Source organism: Parasteatoda tepidariorum, chromosome 1 (genome assembly GCF_982258835.1).
Source record: "Parasteatoda tepidariorum strain Cologne lab strain chromosome 1, Ptep-v5.0, whole genome shotgun sequence".
NCBI lineage: Eukaryota > Metazoa > Arthropoda > Arachnida > Araneae > Theridiidae > Parasteatoda > Parasteatoda tepidariorum.
This window is the reverse complement of record NC_141755.1, coordinates 124687871-124713572: the sequence shown is the minus strand read 5'-3', so window position 1 is coordinate 124713572 and position 25702 is coordinate 124687871. Positions and strand designations below refer to the sequence as shown.

The 25702-nt window shown below is 26.6% G+C and overlaps 1 protein-coding gene and 1 long non-coding RNA gene across 4 annotated transcripts in view; both read right to left on the bottom strand.

Moving 5' to 3' along the window:
- LOC147816888 (guanine nucleotide exchange factor subunit RIC1-like) overlaps nucleotides 1–4814 on the bottom strand; it is a 55793-nt gene extending 50979 nt beyond the window's left edge. For 2 of the 3 annotated variants that reach the window (XM_087152370.1, XM_087152367.1), the window contains exons 1-2: nucleotides 4726–4780; nucleotides 1937–2035 (exon numbers count right to left, since the gene is read on the bottom strand). The gene's annotated coding sequence lies outside the window, so the exon portion shown is untranslated. Of the gene's footprint in view, nucleotides 1–1936; nucleotides 2036–4725 lie in introns of all 3 variants that reach the window. The other variant, XM_087152375.1, reaches the window with a different exon arrangement.
- Nucleotides 4815–9481: 4667 nt separating this feature from the next.
- LOC147816887 (uncharacterized) overlaps nucleotides 9482–25702 on the bottom strand; it is a 33624-nt gene continuing 17403 nt past the window's right edge. The window contains exon 4 of the long non-coding RNA XR_015429423.1: nucleotides 9482–9507. This is a non-coding gene — a long non-coding RNA (uncharacterized LOC147816887). The remainder of the gene's footprint in view (nucleotides 9508–25702) is intronic.

Here is a 25702-nt window from a genome sequence, read left to right as displayed (position 1 = left end):
AAATAAATATAACTTTTCAGCAAGTTGGCTAATTAGAATGATTGTTGTGCAAGACTAGGCAAACGATATCCTCATAAACGGCCAACTCTGAGGTGCAAAATTTAAAATTTTGTTCTAAAAATATTCGATTTTTAAAAAGTTAACTAAAAACTGTCGAATCTCTGTTTCGTGGTCAAAAACTAGCTAAGCTATGTCTAATTTCAATTTCCTTTGGTGGGTTGCTTCAGGTAACAAATGTTTACAGGAAAATAACTTTTTGAGGCAAGATTTAATATTGCTGTTTCTAAGTCATAAATTATTTCAAACTTGTTTTGGCTATTTTTTTTAACATAATTTGATAATTTTTTAATGTTTTTTGGCAATTATGATCCGGAACGGTAGGTTTCTAGATTATAAAATATATAAAAACGTATCTTGGAAAGTGTTCTATATTAATGCAAATGACCTAACGAACCTTTACAATGAGCGACGATTTTGATTCTGGGAAAATATCTAGAAGGATAACGACTAACTTTAAAAGGCAAAATTCACATTTGAGGTATCCAGGACAAAAAATATTTTTAACTTGTCTTTGCCGTGCCATAATTGTTTTTTTTGTCGAATGATCTGACAAGAACTTATTTAGGATTAGAATGCACTAATAATTTCTTCCAATGTAATAGAGTTCTGAAAAAAAAAAGAACTTGTTTCCAGGTGAAAATATATTTTGTAGGGGGAAAACACACTAAATATTTCCTTTTTCCCATTTTGTAAATCATGGCATTAGAAAAAATCGTGTAATCAGTTGCAGTAACTACCAAAAAAAAATTTTTGACGACAAAATCACTCCAATCGGACTTTTCAAAAAGAGATTACTAAATGTGAGTCTTCATTTTGAGTTTCAGTTATTGTAATAAATAATATTGTGTTAAAAATATAGGATTTTAATAACTATGGAAATCAATAGTAATAACTACATTAAAAAATAGATCGAAAACTTTTGCAGGAAAGAATACCAAAATTTTTTACTTCCCAAAGGAAAAATTTTGCGTCCAGCGACAGTGCAGCCTTGTCACCACGATTCTGCCACGGGGAAGTAAACAAAATTAACACACATACAAGTTCTCCTTACAAAAATAGGGATCATCTGATGACAATCTTTCATTTGACACTCATAATTTAAAACTGTAGAAATTTTGTTAAACTTGGACCTATTTCATGTTTTCAACCAAAATGTGTAAATCAATGCAAAGCTCTTTTCGAAAATTGATGACTAACAATAGAAAATGCATTCATTTAAAGGCAGTCTAACCAAGTGAATAGATTAGAATTTTCGATCTCTATTTCAGCGGTTACTACTATAGTTGCCCACTTCTAATATATTCAAATTGTTTTTTTCTTCTTTTTTTAACACAGCAGTTTAAGATAGATACTTTAAAATTCAAAAAAAAAAATCTGAGACCTTTTCTATTTTTAGTTAATTTTTTTAAAATAAATACAATCAGATGCATATTGTATATAAGTAATTTAAAAGTAATATAAATTATTGATTTAAAAAAAAAATTTTTTTTAGTAGGATAGTTGTGAAATAATTTACTTTAACTTAATCAATTAGAAAAATAATATAATCAGGAACTAAAACAAAGATATATGTTTAGTTTGAAATTACAATTGAAACTATTGCAGTATAGAAAAAAAAATTCTTAATTCATGAAAACAATTACAAATCAAAAGCATATTGTATATAAGTAACTTAAAAGAGTAAATTATTGAAATTTGTTCAAACAAAAAAAAAAAAAAAACATTAGAATGGTGGTAAAAAAAAATTATTTTAACTTAATCAGGAAAATAAAATAATCAGGAGCAAAAACAAAGATATATGTTCCTTTTGAAAGTACAATTGACGTTATTCGATTATAAAATAAAGTCTAGATTATAATATTTAACAAATAAGTACTTTCTAGTAGTAGATTGCACAGGTATATGTAGTACAACATTCATTGCTTCTATGCTAGATGGCAAATTACAAGACAATTGTAGAGTTGAATCACAATCCCTATAGAAAAAAATTATTAGTATGCTGACAATTTCAAACATATTTTTTCAGCATTAATTAATTTAAAATGAACTGAATAAACATCAAATTAACCAATTTAAAAAAATTAATGCTTTTCTAATTATCAAAAGTAATTTTTCTTGTGTAACAGAAAGAATTTATTTAAAACACTATATGTATGTTATCACTAAGTTTATGAAACTTATTTTTGCGCATTGACAATGAAACGCTGAAAAAAACTGATCTATGAGTTAGGCAGAAGTTATAAAATAACTGTTTATGTAAACCAACAATCTGAGCTATATTTTGTTTTTGATTATGTTTTTTAATCTACACTGGTTTTTTAATCTACACTGGTTTTTTAATCTACACTGTAATTAAGACTATTCCTTTTGTTTTCATGATGCTCCATAATTTATGCAGATCACTTAATAGTTTGTACACGAAAGAGAAGTATTCTAATGAAGAGTCACACTGTCTTATTTAATTTATGAGCTGAGGCATTCATCAATGTCATATGGTGTCCAATATATTAAACTGCTGCAACTCCAAATACTGAATTTATATTTTTGTGTACATAGAAAAATTCAATGAATTATCCAGTCTAAATCCAAGTAGTAGTAGTGAAAAACTACTTGGTAGTATTTCAGTAATACTAAGTAGTATACCAAGTAGTTTGAAATCAAAAGATTTACAAAATTTCTAAGAAAGAATTTACACTTTAAAAAAAGTACTCTAAGGAACTAGTATTTAATGAGCGAGTAAAATCAGCTCAAATAGCGAAGCAATCTGAAAGGGTTGACAAGCACAATCAGTGTGTACTATCATTACATTGCAGTCGGACCTCAATTTAACAAAGTCACTATATCCCGAGAATAAATTTGTTACAAGGAAAATAACCTAAATAGAAAATCACCTTTTGAAATACTTAAACACAAAACAGGTTACAAATTCATTAACACTAGACATAATTAAAATAGCATTGGATGCACCTTTATCTTGTAAACTAGTATCTACTATTTATTTTATAAATCTTAAGCACAAAAGAAAGCTGCATGGAAAGCAAGAATAGAGCAAAACATTATCCAGTACATTTTACATACACTTTCAACTAAAAAAACGCTAAATTTATGTATAAAATTATAGCTGAATTTAGTATAAAAGTAATTTTAAACATACATCACGACATGCGTTCTGAAGTTTAATTGCTGCTGATTAAACCCGTTAATTTCGTCTCAGTTTTGTTTGAAATGTAAGCAAAAAGGGAAAGGAATTTCACTGCTTTCTCTAAAAGTTAAGTGGCCTAAAAAATGAATTCAAGGTCATTTCCTTCATAAAATGCGTCAACAAATTTGAAATGTTCTGAAATATTTTGGGAAATATTTCAGAACATTTCAAACATGTGGATCTCAAAGAAAAGTCCGTTAAATAGAAAATTCACTTCTATTTGGAAGTTATTTTACCAAGAAATTTCCAAAACGTTCTTAGTTTCTTGAAGAAGAAAAATCGCAAATTAGAGAAATTCGCAAAAGGGAAGTTCGTTTAAAAGAAGTCCTACTGCATTTAAAAAATATTACAATGAAACCTTGTGATGAAACCGAAATAATGAATTAAAAAGAATTTCTTATTGTTAATAGATTTCAGAATAAATATTTTTTATTGCTATCGTGTACATTAAAAAATTTCTTTTAGGCAATAACAATATGAGTAACTCGAGTTGATTGTAATTTGTAACCCTGAGTTGAGGAAAAGCTTCTGCAAAATACAATTGTATTTTGCTTGTTCCTACTAATTTCATTTTTCTGTAAGGTAAAAACTTACCTGCCATTAATGAAATGAATAATACTTTACTCAGTGAGTTAACTGTGATGTTATTGGCGTGTATAGAAGTCTATTTTTGATGTTATATAAATGTTTTAAGGAATATTTGATCTTGAATTTTATGAGATTCAATTGGGCTACTTCAAATATTTAGAAGGATTTGGAAACCAGGCAGTCATTTTTTTATACATATAAATCATTTATTAGAAGAATTATCAATAATAAATTATTTATCCTACCTATTGCAAGTAAAACACATTAATAAAAAATACAGCTATTTTCATAAATATTTCTTTAAAAAAATCCTTATTTTACTTTATTTAATTTTCCAAAAAGCAACTAGTTTTTTTGCATTGCATTGCACTGCAATATAATAGTAGTTACAGAATAATATGAAAAAGAATAAAAATATCATAAAATCAATTTATATTCTGCATAGTTGCATTAAGAAAAATATCAAACTCAGTGAATAGACTATTCTCACATCCATAATATTGACCATTAAAATAAATTTTTAAAACAAATTGACATGCATTGTAAATTATGCAACAATTGGCATATTTGCTAAGCTCTAAAATAGGCTGAAGTTTCTGAAGTTAGCTTGCAAGTTAATAAAAAATAAATAGTTAATACAAGTTAATAAAAAATTTAACTTGCAAAAACAAAAATAACTATAAAATGCATGTTTTTTCTTTGGATTTAAAATGAATAATCAGTTTAGATTACAATTATTATTAAAAAAAAAGCAATGTTATTACAAACCGAATTTCAAATTGAAATTATTATAAAAACTGATATTTCAAAAAAAAAAAAACTTCTTTAAATAACAAATTTAATAATACTCGGCAGATAAGAAAAAAGAAAGTTACCTGTTTTTATCCACATCTTCAACAATCGAAAGCAGTCTAAATTGCACAAATGATGCACTAGTCGTGTAATAATAAGTTATTGCCTTGATCTGAAGAAAAATTAATAATCATTAACATTTTCAAACGTATATATACCATTACATATTATCATCACCTAAGAAGACAGGATATCTAAAAAATGCAATATAACTAGAGAATACTACATTTGCGTTACATGAAGAAGAAGAGCTCGAGAACCTCCCACGGTTAGCCTGACGGCAAAGAAACTGTAACCCACGATCCCTCTACCACTAAGGATATTTCAATTCAGCACTGCGGTCGGTGAAAGCCAGATGCGAAATTTCGTATTGACCAGTCATTGTGACTCTATTGCATATTAAAATGAAGGCGATGGTGGTTGGCTGCTCACTTCACTTGCGGACTTGTAATTTTAGAAGTCGCCTAAACAACCAGTGTAAATACACAGTGATGATATAGTGATGTATCGCAATTTAGCATATGTTCAAAAATTACCTACGGGAAATCTTTAAATCAATCAAAAATAAATATAAAAGGAATAAATCTAGTACAAAAGAAAATATTAATTCTAAACATATTCTACTAAGACATCAATATCATTGCTTAATTATTCAATTAAATTAATTAAGAAGTCAAAGTAAAAGCAAACCCAAGCTTTATTTCATTTTTCTTAAATTAAAAATGATTTAAGATTTATTGGTTTAAAAATAATAATACTGTAACAAATTATTTTACGCACATGCATTAAAAATTAAAAGAAAAAAAACGAAAGTGGAAAACAAACCAAAGAAATGTTCACTTCAGAAATTTTTATTTATTTATTATTTGTTGAAAAAAAAACATGCTTTTGAAACATCATTAGAACCTTTTTTATTTACTTATATAAAATAATAAAAGGTAGTATTAACTAATGGTCAAATTCTGTACTTAATAAATGTAAAAATATTTTTACTTATTTATTACTGTTTTCATTTTTGAAAATAAAATCGAGTAAAGATTTATTTGTTTAAAAATGATACTGACTATCGAAAAAATTATAAAACAAACAAGTATTGAAAAAATTTTAATGAAAATTTTAAAAAAATACTTTAAGTACTAATGTTAAATTATTAAAAACGTCAAAACAGTACTAAACTTTATATTTAATTGAAAAAAAAATTTGTATTAACTAATAGCCAAATTTTTTTAAAACTTTGTTTTCATTTTCTCAAAAATAAAAGCAAATTAAATGAAGGTAAGCTTTGTTTTAATTTTTTTATAATTAAAAACGACTGAGCATTTATTGGTTGAAAAACCATCAAATTATTATACTTAACTACATTTAATAAATTTAAAATTTTTTTTTTTAATAACAAAGTCAAATACAAAATACCCTTATTTAATTGCATCGCTTAAAATAAAAAACAATAATTGAAAAAAATCAATGATTTGATCTATTGAGTTCAGAACGAAAATTTAAGATAACAGCTATAGTGCAGCAATCGCAAAGTAACAGTAGGTCTACTAAAAATAATTGAAAATAATCGTTAAACCCAGACAGAAAAAAATGGTATGAAATAATGCAGAACGAAACGATCGCTACAAAAGTCTCACTGGAAATAATTTACAAGAAACCCGACAATTATTTCCGACGAAATAAAATGCACAACGATCCCATTGAAAATAGTCTTCAAAAAACGCAAAATTCCAAAGACAAAAATGGACATAAACTATGCATTGCGTTCTATATTACAGCGCTGATCCTCGCACGAAAGCGGGAGTTCTGATTCAATTTACTCTTCGTCATTCAACATCACAAAACTAACATCATCTTAATAGCAAAATCTCTGCAGCTAGACGAAATCAAAATCGTCTTCGTTAGTGCGGTAACAGCGTTAGCTTAATCAAGGATCCTTGCATATTAAATCATTAAACCGCGATTGTAATCTAATTCCGGCGACTTAAATCAGATTTCTGATGCATCGCCTAAAACGAAAGTCACTACATCGACCTACTGATATAGGCGTTAAATCGATATTTCGCGATACATCGATTTATCGCCTAGTCCTAACAATGCTCCAATTTAAAAAAAAGTTTTGTACTAATATAAAAGGTATACATATTAGAAAATAGGTACCTAAATAAAAGTCGAATTACAATAAAATATGAATGTTAATAGAAGGAAAAAACAATTAAAAATAACAAAACTGCCCCTCAGAGAGAACATATAACAAGTACTTTATTAAATCCAATGGAAATTTAAAATTTTGGCTCTTTGGACATAAATGATTGTATAAAAAGTTTACTTTCTTTTATTAACGTTCTGAAAAGTAACGTTCATTTTTGCGAAAAACTTTGCCAAGAGTAAAAAAAATCTCCTAATAGTCGCCTATTCCTGAAAATAGTTACTTTTTTTCCCTTTAAAGTTAGCTTTCTTTAATTAACGTTCTAAAAAGTAACGTTCATTTTTGTGAAAAAACTTCGCCAAGAGTAAAAAAGTCTCCTAATAGTCTCCTATTCCTGAAAATAGTTGCTTTTTTAGCCTTTTCATTCAAAAAAAGTCGCCAAAGTCGTCTAGGGCCGAAAATAGTAGCAAATAGTTGCATTTTAGTAGCCTGTGGCAACCCTGCTTTCAAGAACTTCAGTTTATAGCTTGCACCGTGCTTGATATCATAAACGAAAAAAAAATTGAAAAATAAAAAAAACTAAGGTTAGATGTTGCCAGAAATAAATCTTAACGCTTGATATTAAAATTTTTAAAAATATTAAAGATTCAAGAGACATAAAATAAATTTTTCAATTCGAACTGAAGGTTATCATTACATAATGTTAATAAGTAAAATAACTTATATTTTCCTGTTTTTGATTGTGTTGCACATTTAGTATTATTAAGATTAAATATTTTTTTTCTAGTACAGTTGAAATTATCTAACATTTTGAATCAAGTATAAACAGGAGTTGTATGTAAATAATTAGGAATTTATTATTATAAAACTTAATATTATGAAAATGGTAAATAAACTAAGAATTTTAAATAAAAAAAATGTGGGGATAGTAGTTATCGACAATGCCAACTTTCATTTATAAAAAGGTACCCCAACATAGTATAGAGTTAACATGTCATATATTAGTGAATTAAAATTGTATTTTTTGTAGTGGTAGATACACTACAGTACACCCCCCCCCCAGAATTTTATCTGTGATAGAATTCAATGAATGGATACCACTAGTAGATTCATTGCTGTTTTGTGAGAAGTCGGGAGAGCTGTATTGAGATCACGATCGAGGTCGCTCATGTGTTGCCATCAGCAGTTCAGGCCAACGTTATGTGTGATCGCGACTGAGTAGCAACAACACAAGGAGGTGATTAATGTCGCAGTCACAAGTGGCAAGTCAACTGTTTAATGAGGAATCCATAAAAGTAGCCGTGTTCAAATCGAAGTTTCTGCCAAGGTCGGCATGCTCTCATCGCGTCCAAAGGTCACCAAAGTGAGGAGAGGAGTTGTTGACAATGTCAACCTTTATCTATGAAAATGTACCCCAATCACGTTAACATGTCTTATATATTTGTGAATTGGAATTGCATTTTTGTAGTGGTAGACGCACTGCAACGTACAAACTAATGAAATAATGAATGTCAATATTTCCTAATATTTTTGAATCCGGATCAACCAGAAGTTATAGACAGACAATCAGAAGTATATCAGTGGTGATCATGAGCCCAACTCAAAAATCCTCAAAATTTCTTGAATAAAATCATTGACACATTTCTAAAAATAATGTCTTTATAAATTTAAGCGACTGATATTTTCAAAACATGAAATTCTAAGTAAATTACACGTAGCATAACTTAAATAAATAATTATGTATAAGTTTATTTTTATCTGTAATCACATTTATTATTCTACCAGAAAAAATATTTACAAATGAAAAATAGGTCAAGCATAAATTCTAGCTCTAATATTTCTAAATAAAATATACAAGAGTTTTTATGCATAAATGTAATCGATGATTTCTTAAAACTTCTGGGCCTTTGATTTCTCGCGATTAGCAAAAAATACGGAAATCCTTATTTTTCCAGAAGCACAATCAGGAGTGCATTTGTATTAATATTATTGATTCAACCGTCGTTTCACCCGAACTGTCAATATGGGGAAAAAAGGTGGGGTTAAACAGGTGTGGTTTTCTAAAGCTCAGAAAATAATTTTGTCTTTTTGCAAAAATGGAAACACATGAAGAGAAAGAATGTGTTAAATAGAATAAACTTGGGGATTTTTGTCTGCTTTGGAACACTAAAAATGTTATGTAAAACAGCATCAATTGGGGAACAATGATGCTGTTTTATTTACTTTATTTACCTTTTTACGTGCTTGATAACATGTTCAATGCAAAAAAAGTTTCAGAGCGTTTGCAAAAATTGTGAAACGTGAACACTAAAAAGTTGCAATTTGTTGGGTTAAAAATCACTTTGATGAAAAGTGGGATATACGAATATTAAAAAAATGGTAAATAAACTAAAGCTTTTAAATAAAAACCAAACAAAAATGTTTTATCAAAAGAAATAATGAAGTAAACAGCTTAAATATTTCTTCTTATTTAGAAGAATATTAGTTAAAACAAAGAATATAATAATAGTTTGCACACAGTAACAAAAATAATTAAAAACAATATGGAACATAAAACTTACTAACCTCACCTTGAGACTGTGTACAACAAAAGATCTGTGTTTCTCAAAGTTTCTGTCATCGACGCAACTGCTAAAATGATGTTGCCCAAAAATCAGTGCTACAACAAAATGTAAATATATAGAGAGAGAATAATGAAAAAATAAAAAAAAATAGTTAAAGAATAAGTAAATAAAAAATCCGAAAAAAAGGGGAAAATATTTATTAAAATCCGAAAAATACAAGATATAATCTTTTCATCAACTCACACGATTACATCCGCAAAAAGGAGTGCTTTCTAATATTGTATCTAATATTGTATTGTATATACTTGCGAGCTAATGAAAAGCTTAGATATTCTCTTTTCGGATTTTCATTTTTTATTTTATTTTCAATTATTTTTTTCTTCTCTTTTTTCATTATTTCATCTTTGTTCATTAGCCTTAGCATTTTTTACATGTTTTCTCTACATTTTGAACTTATTTTATGAGTAAATGTTTACTCTTATTTTAGTTCATAATTTGAGTATCAATAAAATGCAATTAGTACTTTTTTTAATTAAATATTGAGCTTTTAAATAATAAATCAAAGTAAAATTTTCAAATACATATAATTATTTTGATCTAATTCTGATCTGTACAGTGGCCTTAGTATCAAGAATGAAACTAAATAGAAACAAAGAATAAATAGGAAAAAAAATAAATAGAGAAATAATAATAACAGAAAAAGTTTGAGTAAAGAAATACTTTTTCTCTACATTTAACTATATGATTTAAATACATGTATTATCAATATTTACTCTTCATTAAAATTTTGTTTTAATGTTAACTACCATTTTAATTCATAATTTAAGTATTTTAAAACCAAATTATTGCTATTTTTGATTAAATATTGAGCAAGTTTTAATGTCAATAAACTGATTTAGCTTTTTAATATTACATTCAAGTAAGACTTTCAAATAAATATCAATTTGATCTAAGTCTGGTCAGCGGCCTTAGCATCAAGAAGGAAACTATAGAAACTAAGAATAGAAACTAAGAATAAATAGGGAAAAATAGTTAATAAAAAAAATAGTTAATAAAAAAAATAATGAAATAGAGAATTGTGAATCTAATCCACAGTTTTGTGGATCTGAATAAGACTGACTCAATGAAAAGATGAGCCCATGTAGATAAAAAAAATAATAATAGGTTAATAATAAGCAATCCCAAATAAAATCAGACTTAATTTTTCATATATTTCCATTAAAATTTCCAAGAGAGAAAAAATTAACAGAAAAATATTATTTGAATATAAAAATTAAAATGAAATTTATATATATTTAATTAAATAGTAGAACAGATAATTTTTTATTTAATAATTTTAGCACAGATCTATGGAGAGCAATAAACATTTTCTTGCTTTATCCATAGATCTAATGACCAGGGTCCATCTTCATGAAGAAGCTAAAGATAATTAGCCATGTGAAAGCATAACAATACCGAGCCTAACCCTTATATAAAACTTATAAAATGCTTCTACTAAAAAAGACGAAAAAAATAATTAGGAGAACGAATTTTAAAAAGAAAAAAAAGACACTATAGATAAAAGACCTGGTTTATCGATAGAGATTCAAAGTCATAGAGCAAAGCTTGATAAAATGTATATGGTTTAAGATTAAAATTAGAAAGAAAACAAAACAAAGGTAACCTATTTTTCATATTCTATCAAATACCTCAACCATAACTAACTAAACATCAGAAACACTAGAAAGATTAAAGTGATGAGGAAACAGGGTGTGTAGTCAAATCTTTCAACAAAAAATAAGCACCGTTTAAATACTTTTTATGCACTATGTACAGTAACAAAAGGTAAATTGATTTTCAAATACTTTAAATGATCATGATAAAATAACCAGTTTCTGACAAAGAACTTTTTCCTTTCTTGATTATATTAGCTTCCATGAAAAGATTGTGAGACTTTTTAGTTCGATTTCAGAGGATGAAAAATGAAGACTAAAATTAAGAATATCTTGCAAGGAACATGAGAGTGCAAGAATCCCACCGAACCCAAGCTCAGTCGACGCACATGCGGACCTGCAGCTATTTCGTCAAGCATGTAAAATGATTGACGCTTTCATACACCACTGACTAACAGTAGTATATGGGGGGGGGCTACAGGACACTTTGCCCTTTCCTCATATACTAATATTAATTTCCTATTTTATATTAAAAAAATTTAAAATAGACGTATATTTTGCATTTTTATATGAAATACTAAACAAAATCAGCATATTTAAAAATTCTTATTTTTTATATTAATAATTTTTATTTTATTAATAATCCTGTATTTTATATGACTTATCTTTAACTATGAATGAGACCTATAGATCTTTACCTCAGATAGAGAATCAGTCAGAGGAAGATTATGCTGAAGATGTAGGAAATATGTTTAATAAGGCTGAAGTTTTAAAAATAGATATGGACAGAGATGTGGATAAAACTGTTCTAGAAGAATTAGAATTTGAATTACCTTCAATAATATGGAATAAAACTGATGACGAAAGTGATGAAGTTATTGATGGGGCGAGAGAATACAGAGATCAATTTAAAAGAGAGAAAGGAAATGAAACCAAAAGTAGAAATTTTGCAACTAAAGAAAAGAAAGTTGAATATCAAAAAAAGATTGACATTGCTGATAATAAGATGAGTATGATGAAAATATATATAGATGCTTTATTAACTATTAAAAAAGGTAGATATTACACAGGAAAAGGTTTGGAAGATAAATTGAAAATTTTAGCTGATTTGACAGATAAAATTTGTAAAGGTTCTAAATGTAAAAAATTGTATAATAAAACTGTAGATTTGTTGGATTCACTATTAAGAGAGGGAACTATGACAAACGATCAGGTAAAGGAATACTATGGAAAATTTCTTAGTATATAAATAAGTAATTATATTGTAAAAAAAGTATACTTGAGCGACAGTCAGATTTCTAAATTGAAATCAGCTTATAAAAATGGTGAAGAACTTAGTTTGCAAATAGATAAAAGTAAAACACCCAATTTTGATTTACATTTAACAGCTACACAAATTAACCAAATTGTTAAAGGTAAAAGAATTAAAATATCAAAGACTCAACTGAAAAAGAATGGAGGGTTTTTACCATTTTTAGTGCCTTTACTTTCTACTTTAGCATTAGGAGCCGCTAGCGGAGCAGCTGGTTGGGGAACCAAAAAAGTGTTGGATAAAATTTCAGGATCAGGTACGACTAAAAAAAAAAAACCTTGTGGAAAGGGGGTATATCTTCCCTCGGAATATCCAACGAAGTAATACAAGAAAATAAGAAAAACGAAAAAGGATTTAGAGATATATTTACTATTGATATGTTACCTAAAAAGATAAGAAAATTTGAAAACGGAATAATAAATTTAGATATATCTACAGGGAGTGGAACACATTGGGTTTGTAATTATAACGACCCAAAGTATGATTTTATAGAATATTTTGATCCCTTTGGAGAATATGTATATAACACTATAAAAATAAAAAAGGATTTTCTTCCTAAAAATATACAAAATTATTTAAATACTTCTGGAAAAGAAATTCGATATAACGATAGTTTTTTACAACAACCAATTTCTGTAAAATGTGGTTTCTATTGTATGAAATATATAACTGAAAGAAATAAAAATAAATCTCCTATTGATGTTTTATATTCATTTACTCAAGAACCTAGTAATTTAAATGAAAAAATTGTTCTTTATAAATGAAGTATATTATATTAGATTCGAAAAACGCAGATAAATCTGAAGATTTCACCATTGAGTATTCGAGACCTTTTCATTTTACAGAGATAGCTCTTCAGTCCTTTTCTATGTATATTTCATGGAATAATATTACGGAGAAAAACAATAAATTTTCATACTTTGACGGAGCCAAATGGGAAGATTTTATTATTCCAAATGGTCATTATAGTATAAGAGGTTTGAATCGTTATATGGTAAAATATTTTAGAAATGATCCACCTATACTATTTGGAATAATCGAAGAAAGACAAAGGTTTAGTATTAAACTCGAGAAGAATTATAAAATTGATTTATCTAAAAGTGAATTGTACAAAATTTTAGGCTTTGAACCTAAAATATATGAAAAGGAAGAGCAAGAAGGTAAATTTATTGCTGATATAGCTAATGGTAATGATAATATTTATATTCCCTGTGATATAGTGGATGGTGCTTATATAAATCAGTTTCAATCTCAAGTTATTTATTCTTTTACATCATCAAATCCTCCTGGAAGTTTATATGCTAAAGAATTTGATAAACTAATATTTTTTCCGGTTAAATCTGATTCTATTAATCGAATTAGAATGAGAATTACAAATCATAGAGGTGAACTAATTGATTTAAATAAACAAGAAGTACAGCACAAATTTATTGCTAAATAAATGAATAAACATAGATTGTACAGAAAGAGTAAAAAAATACAAGGAAGAGGCTTCTTTTCAGACTTTATGAGTCCAGTTGTAGAAGAAAAATCTAAATTTGTGAGAGAAAAATTGAATGAAATATTTTCAAAAAAGAAAAAGCATGGTGCTGGATTGAAATTTTTTATTCCTAAATAAATGGATAAAATTTACGATTTGAAAGACACTAGTTATTATTATAATAAAGACGTTGAAAGTTTTGAATATAGAGAATTAAAAAGTGAAAATAGAGATAATCTTCGTGAAAATGCTACACATAATTTCTTTATCAATGATACAAATGCTAATATTTTATATTCTGCAGGATATCTCTGCAACAAGAATTAAAAATTGTAAAAGGAGATGGGGGTGCAATAAGTAATGAAAATGTTACCCTAGTGAATGAAGGAGGTCTCATAAATTCAAACAGGTTGACTATAGGAAATACTGAAGTTGAATCCACTATAAATTATAAAGCCATTATGAATCAAGTATTAGGGATGATACACTTCACCCCTGATTACTCAACATCAGAAGCTACTAACATGTTCTTTCATGTAGATACAGCTGATTCTGCAGATAGAAAGGATTTCAAATATAATGGAACTCTGGTAGAAACTACCAAAATAACTGATTTTTTTAAAAACCTTAAACTAAATGAAAGTTTTAATGAAGGATTTTCAAAAAGATGTAAATTTACTAAAAATAGCCAAACAGTAAAAATATGGATTCCTTTAAAGTATATATTTGATTTCTTTAACGAATATAAAAAAGTAATGACAGGTTTCCAAGTTAAAATAGAAATTCAAAGAAATGATAGTAAAAATATGCTGCATACAGATATTCCAAATCCAGATTTTAAGGTTCTTGTTGAAGATTTATCACTTTGGTTACCTTATGTTAGATTTAAAAATTCATCATCTGTAAAATTCAATGAATTAAAATTATCAAATACTCCTATAGAAATAAATTGGGATCATTATAACATTATCAAATCCAATGTATTTTATAAAAATGCCAGTGGGTCTTATTCTATTCCGGCTACATCTGATGAAGTTTTGAGTTTATATGTCATTCCACAATATAAAGAAAGAAATGAAAATATTAATCAAAATAACATGATGTTTGATCACTTGGATATGATAGAATGCTGGTTAATGATTAATAACATTAAAGTTCCCACTGTAAGTTATATGATGGACTTTAATAATAGTGATTATAATCGATTATATTATGCTCTTTTAGAATCAGGAATGAATAATATAAATTCTGAAACAGGTTGTATGATAAACTATTCAAATTTCAGTAAGTATCCTATAATTTGTTTCAACTTGGCAAACCATGAAAATTATACGAACTTAAGTAATTTAATGATTGAATTCAATTGGAGGTTGAGAAATAATACTACTAAAAATTATGTTTTTTACTTTATTTTGAAAGAAAGAAACAAATGCTCCTTGAATATGTCAACTCAAGATATAAAAATGATTAAAACTCTGAAAACATAAATGATTTTTATTATTTTAATAAATGGCTGCTTATTATCCTCTAGGCGATGAAATAAAAGAAGGTCCTCCAGGTCCTCCTGGTATTGGGTTTAAAATAACAAATGATGGTAATTATGATATGGAAAGAAAACTTTTAAAAAATGTATACGATCCTCGAGAAGATAGTGATTCTGCAACTAAAAGTTACGTAGATAGTGGCTACAAGGAAATAAAAGAAAAAATTCATACTTTAACAGATAATAGTCTGATTCACGGGGAAGATTTTTTCAATGCGAAACAAAAATATATAAAAAATTTAGGAGATCCTAGAGAAGAATCTGATACTGCAACTAAAAAATATGTAGATGATTTAAAAAATAAGTGTTTAATTCGTAATAACGGTCATTATTATGCTAAACATAAATGTATTAGAAATATAGCTACTCCTCTAGAGGTCAATGATGCTTCAACTAAAAAATATGTCGATGAATTAAAAGACAAAAGTTTAATACATGATGAAAATAATTTTGATGCTAAAAATAAAATCATATCAAATGTAAAAGAACCTGAAAAAGAAGGCGATGCTGTTACCAAAAAACATCTTGATTATTATTGTATACTGTGGGAAAAAAATTAATAGAAGTTATTATGTTCACAATCAAAGAATATCGAGTGTAAAATGGCCCACAAATGATACCGACGTTGCTAATAAATATTACGTTGATAATAAAACTTTTTGCGCTACCACAGATAGACTTGTTCAGTTTACAGGTGTGGGTTACAAGACTTTTGAATTCAACGAAACTACTTCAAAACTTTTAGATTCAAACTTAAAATTATCACAAAACATGTATATGAAAATTAAAATTTTTTTAGCCTCTGATAAAGTAGGGGAAAAGCCTAAAATACGTTTAGAAAAAGTGAAAGAAGTACTTCTTGATAAAGAGATAAATGTTAATGAAGATGCAATAACTATGTTTACGTATGGAAAGTTAAATGAAGCTTTAACATTATCAGTGCTAACAGGAGGAGGCTGTAAGTTAAAGCCTTATTTACACATTGAAAAGATAAATTTTTCTTCCTAATAAATGGCCAATGAAATTAATTGGAACGACTTTTCAAGAAAGAAACTTTCAGAAGATGTGATTATAAGTTTAGCAGATTATTTAAAATGGGAATATGTGTTTCAATTTTCAGAATTATCTGAAAGGCTAATAGAACAGCATGCACAACCAGATGATAGGTATATTATTTCTCAATATCAAAAACTCAATGAACCTTTTATAGAAAAACATGCCTCTGATGTAGATTGGGAAAAAATATGTAGATACCAGACCTTATCTATCCGTTTTATTGTGAGACATTCAGATAAAGTGACTTGGTATGAAATATTAAGATTCCAAAGATTGGATTTAAGATTTATAGAAAATTATTATGACCGTTTAAATATGAATGTTGCATCTAGATATCAAAAATTATCAATGGACCTTATAAGAAAATTTCAAGATTATGTAAATTGGGATTATATTATACAATATCAAGATATTGATAAAGATTTTGTAATAGAATTTGTTTCTAAAATAGATTTCTGTCTTTTAATAAAAAATAAAAGCAATATATTACCAGAAGAATTTTATAATTCAAACAAAGAAAAGATAGTTTGTATACTTCCTGCTGAAATTTGTCATAATACACGAGTACCGCTATGTGAACCATTAAAAGAATAAATTATTTAAAAAAAATATTTTTAACTTAATAATAGTTTTCACTCACAGTAGATTATTTTTTACTCGCAGTAGATTATTTTTTAATTAATAAATGCATTCTAAAATTGCAATTAAAGACTATAATGAACCGGATGAATTTAAAGATCCAAATCAACATCCTCTATTGCCTATACATCCCTTTAGATTAATCATAAATGGTGCTTCCAACAGTGGAAAATCGAACTTATTAATCAATTTAATTTATGACTATTTACACTTTGATAGACTTTACATGTGTGCAAAAGACATATTTGAATCTAAGTATGCAAAATTACAAGAAAAATACTTTCAATTTACAGATGTAGAATTAGAAGATATTCAAAAATGTAAACGCTTAAAGAATAAAAAAGAAGTTTTGAAAGAATATAAAAAATTTAAAAAAGATCAAGTTTTGTTTTCTTCCAAACTAGAGGATTTTATTACCGTAGATGACTTGGATCCTTCCTATATGAATTCAGTTGTATTTGATGATTGTATATGTGAAAAAGATCAACAATCTATAGAATAACTTTTTATACGAGGAAGAAAGAAAAATACATCCCTTATCTATATAAGTCAGTACTATTATAAAATACCTATAACCATCAGAAGTAACAGCGAATATTTTATATTTTTCGATATGAAACAAAAAAAAAATTATACAAATAATACGAGAAATAGATGGTCAATTAACAAAAGAAGAATTTAATAAAATGTATAAGAACTGTAAAAAAAAACCATATGATTTTTTAGTTTTAGATTTAGTCAATCCTAATATGAGGTACCGAAATACAGAATTTGTGTATATATAAATAGAAGAATATTTGGAAAAAAGAATTTTTATTCATAGAAAAAGTTATAATTACTATCAAAAGATTAGTATCGCACTATCTATGAGTAAGTTTTTATTTAGTGCATCTGGCTTATCTGGTTTTATTTTAATCCCCTTATCAGCTTTGAGTTTAGGAGCTGGAGTTATTGAAGTGGTTGACAGATCTTTAAATATATCCGAAAGAAAAGAAGAATATAAATATACTTACAAATTTTATAAACAATTACTGAATTTGTTTAAAGCCAATACATTAACTGAAGATGAAATTCGTAAAAAAGAGGCTGAATTTATTCAAAGTTAAAAATATTTTCCATTAGAGAAATACGTTAAAAAAACTCAATTGAATGGCTACAAATATATATAACCTCATAATTTTTATTGCCTATAAATGTCGTGTAAAAGTAATATATTCAAAGTTGGAAAATTAAGTAAAGACGGAAAGTTCAAGTTTTGTTGTAAAGAATGAGGTCAAAAAGGATCTGGCTTTATCAATTCAGCAATTAATAATTTACCCTTTGAAATGCATTTACCAGGACATCAATTTACAGGACCTGGAACACAATTATTACATGGAAAGAAAAGATTAAACGATGATTTAACATATAAAGAATGGAGTAAGCCCATTAACAGAGTAGATGAAATTGCATATAAACATGATGTGTGTTACCTTAAAAATAAAGATACTAAAACTAGAAATGATCCATGCGATAAAAATATGATAGAAGAATTGGATAATATTCCCAATCCAACAATTCGTGAAAGGCTAGATAGAGCTGTTGTGAAACCTATTATCAAAGCTAAAAGAGCATTTGGTATGGGTATGAAAGAAGAAATATATTGTTTAAAATGTAAAAATCATACAAATACTAAAGATGCTCACGAAGAAACTTCTAAAAATGGACGATTGATGATGAAAGGTACATGTGAAGTTTGTGGATCTAAAAAGAGCCGTTTTTTAAGAAAAGCGGGGTCATAGAAACAGCAGCAGATATATATTATGATCCCGAAAAAGGTTATTGTGGTATCAATGAATTAAAAAGAAAAACAGGTTTATCTCAAAAACAAATCACAGATTTTTTACATGAACAAGATGTTTATACTAGATATAAGCCTCTCATTAGAAAATTTAAAAGAAGACGAATATATGTATCTCATATTGATGATCAATGGCAAGCGGATTTATTGTTTATAAAACCTTTTAGTAAGTACAATAACGGAGTGAATTACATCTTAATAGTTATAGATATTTGTAGTAAATATGCTTGGTGCGTTCCTATTAAAAGTAAAACAGGTGAGGAAGTTACAAAAGCTTTTAAACTCATTTTTAAAGAAAGAATTCCAGAGAAACTACAAACGGATAAAGGTGCGGAATTTATTAATAAAGATACTCAAAAATTATTCAAGGATAATAATATTCACTGGTTTACTACTGAAAATGTTGAAATAAAATATTCTATTGTTGAAAGATTTAATCGTACAATAAATGGTAAAATTAGAAAATATATGGCTGCAAATAATACTAATAAATACTTAGACGTGCTAGATAAATTAGTTTATAATTATAATAATTCTTATCATCGATCTATTAAAATGACACCCTCACAAGCCAGTCGAACAGAAAATGAAAGTATCGTATACAATAATTTATTTTCTAAAAAAGAAATAAAGAAACCAAAGTTTAAAATAGGCGATAAAGTTAGAATTTCAAAATATAAAGAAACATTTACCAGAGGTTATCATCCTACATTTACAGAAGAAATTTTTATCATATCTGAAATATTGATAACAGATCCTATAACTTATAGAGTGAAAGATTTAAATGGTGAAGAAATTAAAGGAACTTATTATGAAAAGGAATTAGTAAAATATAATAAGAAAAATGAAGCATATAAGATTGAAAAAATAATAAAAAGAAAAGATAATAAGTTATTCGTAAAATGGGTTGGTTACCCTGAAAAATTTAATAGTTGGATAGATGAAAAAAATATTATGCTAATTTAGGAATCAATTGAATTATATCATTTTTAAATCTCTCCATATCATAATCTTTTAACTTTAAATGATTAAATTTAGTTTCTGTATAAGAAATATTTTCTTTTATTCTGTTAAATAAATTAATAGCATTCGGATTACATTGAATTTCATGAGCTATTTTTAAATTAGGATATCTAAATTTTAAATCTCGTATAGTTTTATTATATAAACCTCTTTGACATCTAATAACATAATAATGATAATCAGAATCATTTTTATTATTTTCTATTATTATAAACATGTTTAATTTCCTAGGTTGAGATGTTTTAGGTGCTACGTCTTCTTTATATTTTTCATTTCTTATTTTTAAGTCATTCATTTTAATTTTTATTATATCTAATTTCTTTTGAAGTTTATCATTATCATTTTTATATTTTTCATTAAATTCATTAGTATAATAATTAATTACAACATCGTTTACTTTTTTAGAAAATTCAGGTGAAATCCAACAAGCTATATTTGTAATTAAATCCTTAGAAACATAAGTCCCATTATATTTTAATTCAATTGCATTTCTACCTTTAATTTCATAAAATAATGAATTTTCTAGAGGGCCCGAATTCGGGCCTTCTAGGATTTTAGCTAAATATAAAATTAACTCTTTAGATTCTTTATTTTCTAACCACTTTTTAAATCTTTTACCTCCTGATTTACATAGCTTAGAAGCATTGAAATATCCAGTATTTTTATCTATTATTAATTTAAAATCTCCAAACAATCCATAATAATAACTACCTTTAATTTGCTCATAACAAATATCTTTTAAAGAAGTCATTTTATTACGAAACATTTTTATAAATTAATTTTATTATCTATATCCATTTATAATCTCTAATTTCATATGTTATTTTTTCAATTATTAATATAAAATTTTATCAGTAAATATCTTTTAAATAAGAACCAGTAGTTTCAGTAAGAATATCCTGCATAATTCTGACGATGAAGGAGCAGGCACAACTTTGACCTGCCATTTTTTTCGTAACTAAAGAGCTTATAAAGAAGATTATTATCAGACAAAAAAATCACACCACTCTCCGGTCAGAATCCCACGAAGCGGTCAATTTTACCGCAAAGTGGCATGAAAAAAGTTTCTTCGATTTTCATCTCGCTGATAAGGTCAGAGAGGAAAGTGTTTTAATTATTATTATGTAAATAAATGGAAAGTCAATATTTAGAAATATTTAATCAGATTAAAAGGAACAGCCTTTCAAATTTAAAAATTGCATTTGATAAGGAAGAAGAAAAATATTATTATGATTCAAATGATTTTGATATTTCTTTAAAACAGAGATACACATCTAGAATTAGTTTTTTAAAAAGTTAAAAAGAAAATTGAACTTGGTTTTTACAGTTGAAGCAGATGAAATGTTTTTAAAATTTTTAGATTATATGTATTTTAAAAATAGTTTAAATTAAAAATATTTTATGAAAAAGATATGTGATTATTATAATATTCCTAATAATATTAAGTTAGGTAGCCCGAAAAAGCAAAACATTTATGATGAAATTTGGAATTCGTTTCTTAAAGAGATTTAACTGCAGAAAATATTTAAAAAAAAGTTTTCTAATAAAATGGAAGAGAAATTTTGTTGTGATTGTAAGACTTTGAAATCAGCTGACGAATTTTACAAATTTAAAAAATATTTATTTAAAAGATGTATAAATTGTGATCTCAAAAGAAAATCTACATATTATGAATGCAAATGTGGGGAAAATTATACTTATTCACATAAACAACGACATTTTAAAAGTAATTTTCATATACAATGTATGAAAGAATTGGACAATAAGCATTTATAAATTTTCTTCCTTATAAATGAGTAACATAGCAAAGGAGTTCAAACACTTGAGTAATGTACTCTCAACTTTCAGTATTAAAAAACTAAGAGAAACTAACTAAACTTAAAATTCCTGTCCTGACTGATAAGAGATTAAAATCAAATATCATTAAATCAATAGTTTCATATATCAAAAGTACAGGAAATTATAAATCTGTTTTATCAGATTATTTAGGATTAGATGCTTCTTATTATATGAAACTATTTAATAAATATCCTAAGCAAAGAAATGAATTAAAAAAAGTTTTTGATTCGTATAATTTAAAATATAAAAATGGTAAATTTATACCGAAAGCAGAAAAAAATATTTTAATTGAAACTAATTTAAATGCTTTGTATAGGTCTCAAAAAATAAAAGATAAGGTAAAAGTAGAGGTAAATCTTAAAAATTTCTTTAAACCAGATTATAAAATTATTGAATTCAGAGGTCAATATATTGAAAAATATAAAGTTTATGGAAAACAATATAGAGTGGTAGGATCTAAAATTTTACCTGAACAATACCATAATATTTTAAGAAATATATTTAAAAGGGCTATTGGAAATATTATAGGAAAAGTAGATGTAATTATGCATAATCCCAAATTAAATGTACCTTTTAATGATAAAATGATGTCAACTAAAACTGCTTTTAATGAATACATTGATAAATTATCCAACCAAATTGAATATAAAGAACTCGATATAACAGAGTGTATATTTGCTTTTAATGTCATCGAATTACCTCACGGTGGTAGACACAAGGCTTTAAAAATGTATTCTGAAACAGATCCAGCAAAAAAGAAAAGCATTTGTCAAATAAAAAATGATGATAATATATGTTTGGCTAGATCAATTGTAACAGCTTTAGCTATCCAAAATCCTGAACTGTTAAGTGATAAATTATGTACTGAAAAATTATCAAGCAATGAAATAATTTATATTAAAAAAGGTCGTGTTTTACAAAAAACATTAGCTATAAAATTACATGATATATGCAAAATTCCTTTAGAAGTGTGCAGTTTAGAAGAAGTTAAAATATTTGAAAATTTTTTAGACATTCAGATCAATATAGTTTGCAGAGAAAATGGTAATGAAATTATATATAATGGTAATTATAAATCAAAATCATTTCGATGTCATTACATCAATGACAGGATTTTTAGGTAAGAATAATTATTGTAATTATTGTAAAGTGGGTTATAAACGTTCAAATCAACATAAATGCCCTTTAAAATGTGATAGGTGTTTTGTTAAAGAATCTGATTGTGAAGGAGAGGAAATATTTTGTGAAAAATGTAACCGTAAATTTAAAGGAGAAGATTGTTTTGATAATCATAAAAAAGAATTTCCAAAGAAACCTAGTGTTTGTAAAGTTTTATGGAAATGTTTAAAATGTAAAAGAAATATTAATAGAGATGACAGAGACCCTGGTGAACATATATGTGGTGAATATCGTTGTAACAATTGTTGGGAGTGGGTCACTAAAGGTCATGAGTGTTTCATGAAAAATGAAAAAAGCAAAGGAGGTGTATGTAAAGATAATTGTGTAAAAAATAAATGTATTAAAAACCAATGGTGTGAAAAATGTAAAGATGATTATACAGAAAAATATTTATTTTTTGATGTTGAAACCAAGCAAGATACAGGAATTCATGAAGTGAATCTAGTTATATGCCATGATTTTCATGGAAACGAAACAGAATTTAAAAATGAAAACGATTTTTGTGAATGGTTATTTAGAGGGGAACACGTTGAATATACAGTTATAGCTCATTATGGAAATGGATTTGATTTTCAATTTTTAGCTAAGTATTGTTTTAAAAAACATATAAAAATATTCACAATTTATCAAGGAAATAAGTTAGCATATATGAAAGCTGATAAGTATAATATAAGGTTTATTGATTCTATTAATTTTACAATGTGTGCACTCAAGAAATTTCCAAAAACATTCAATTTAAATGGACTGGCCAAGGGTTATCTTCCTCATTTATTCAACAAACAAAAGAATCAAAATTATATTGGTAAATATCCAGATAAATATTACTATGGATATAATTATATGGTTGATGAAGACAGGAAAAAATTTGATAAATGGTATGATTCCACTAAACATGAAACCTTTGATTTCCAAAAGGAATTTATAAAATACTGCAGATCTGATGTAGATATTTTAAGAAAAGGTTGTTTAGAATTGAGAAGATTATTCTTAGAAACTGTGAATGTAGATCCGTTTAAATATGTAACTTTAGCTGGTCTATGTATGGCCATTTACAGAGATAAATTCTTGAAAGAAAACACAATAGCTATTGATGAAAATGTCATTCAAAAAGATCAGTACAGTAAAAAATCAATAGCTTGGTTAGATTACATATCAAAAAAGGAAAATATTAATGTACGTCATGCTTTGAATGGAGGAGAGAAAAAATTGCAATTAGGTGAAAAATATTACAAGGTAGATGGATTTTATAAAAATACAGTATTTCAATTTAATGGATGTTTCTGGCATGGATGTAACAAATGTTTCACTAGAACACAAGTAAACACTGTCAATCAAATGCTTATGGAAGATTTATATAAACGAACTAAGAAGATCAATAAAAATATAATTGAAGCAGGTTATGAATTGGCAAATATCTGGGAGTGTGATTTTGATAATAATAAGGATATGAAACAATACATGAAAAAGGAATGGAAGAGAGATTTTATAGAACCTTTAAATCCTAGAGATGCTTTTTATGGTGGAAGATGTGAACCTACCAAATTAAAATATGAAATGAAAAGTAATGAAAAAGGCAGATATATTGACGTATGTTCTTTATATCCTACTGTAAATTATTTTGATAACTATCCAAAAGGTCATCCTATCAAAGTATTTAATCCTAAAAAATATGATGAAAAATGGTATGGATTAATCAAATGTAAAGTACTTCCACCCAGAAAATTATATCATCCAGTATTACCTTATAAAACAGAAAAATTAATATTTTCATTATGCAGAACTTGCTCTGAAACAATAAAATGCAATCATTTCAAAACAACTTTAGAAAAGAAGAAGTGCGAAATGTGTCATGAGATAAGAAATTCGGAATGTAAACACGATGATTGCGATCGATGCATTATTGGAACTTGGACTACCGATGAGATCAGATTAGCTGTTAAAAAAGGATATAAAATATTGAATATTTATGAAGTGTGGCACTTCGAAAATAAGTCGAATAAACTATTTAGAAAATATGTCAAGATGTTTTTAAAAATAAAATTAGAAACTTGTGATAAGTGGAAAAATAATTTCAAAAATGAAGAAGAGTATGGAAAAGTAGTTAAGGAAAAATAAAATATTAAATTAGATAAAATTGAAGAAAATACAGGTTTGAGATTCATAGCTAAAATACGTTTAAATTCTTTATGGGGTAAGTTTGGCCAAAGAAATAATATGAAGCAAACTGAATATGTGATGGAAATTGAAGATTTTTTAGAATTATTCTAAATGATACTATTAAAGATTTGAGTATGAATTTTTTAAACAACGATTGTGTGGAAATGAGTTATAAAATGAAAGATAAATTTGAAAAAAATAACTTCAATACTAATGTATATATAGCTGCTTTTACAACAAGTTCTGCCAGAATTAGATTGTATGAAATGTTAGATAAATTAGGAGATAAAGTACTTTATTATGATACAGATAGTTTAGTATATATAGACGACGGAACCAATAAAATTGAAACGGGATGCATGTTAGGAGAATGGACTTATGAATTGGGAAATGATAAATATATTACATCTTGGATAGCTGGAGCCTCTAAAGATTATGGGTATAAATTAAATGATAAATCTGTACATGGAAAAGTAAAAGGATTTAAAATGTCTTATCAGAGTGAAACCATATTAGACTTTGATAATAGGACTAAAATAATAACAGGTGAAACAGATTGTTTAGATCTAG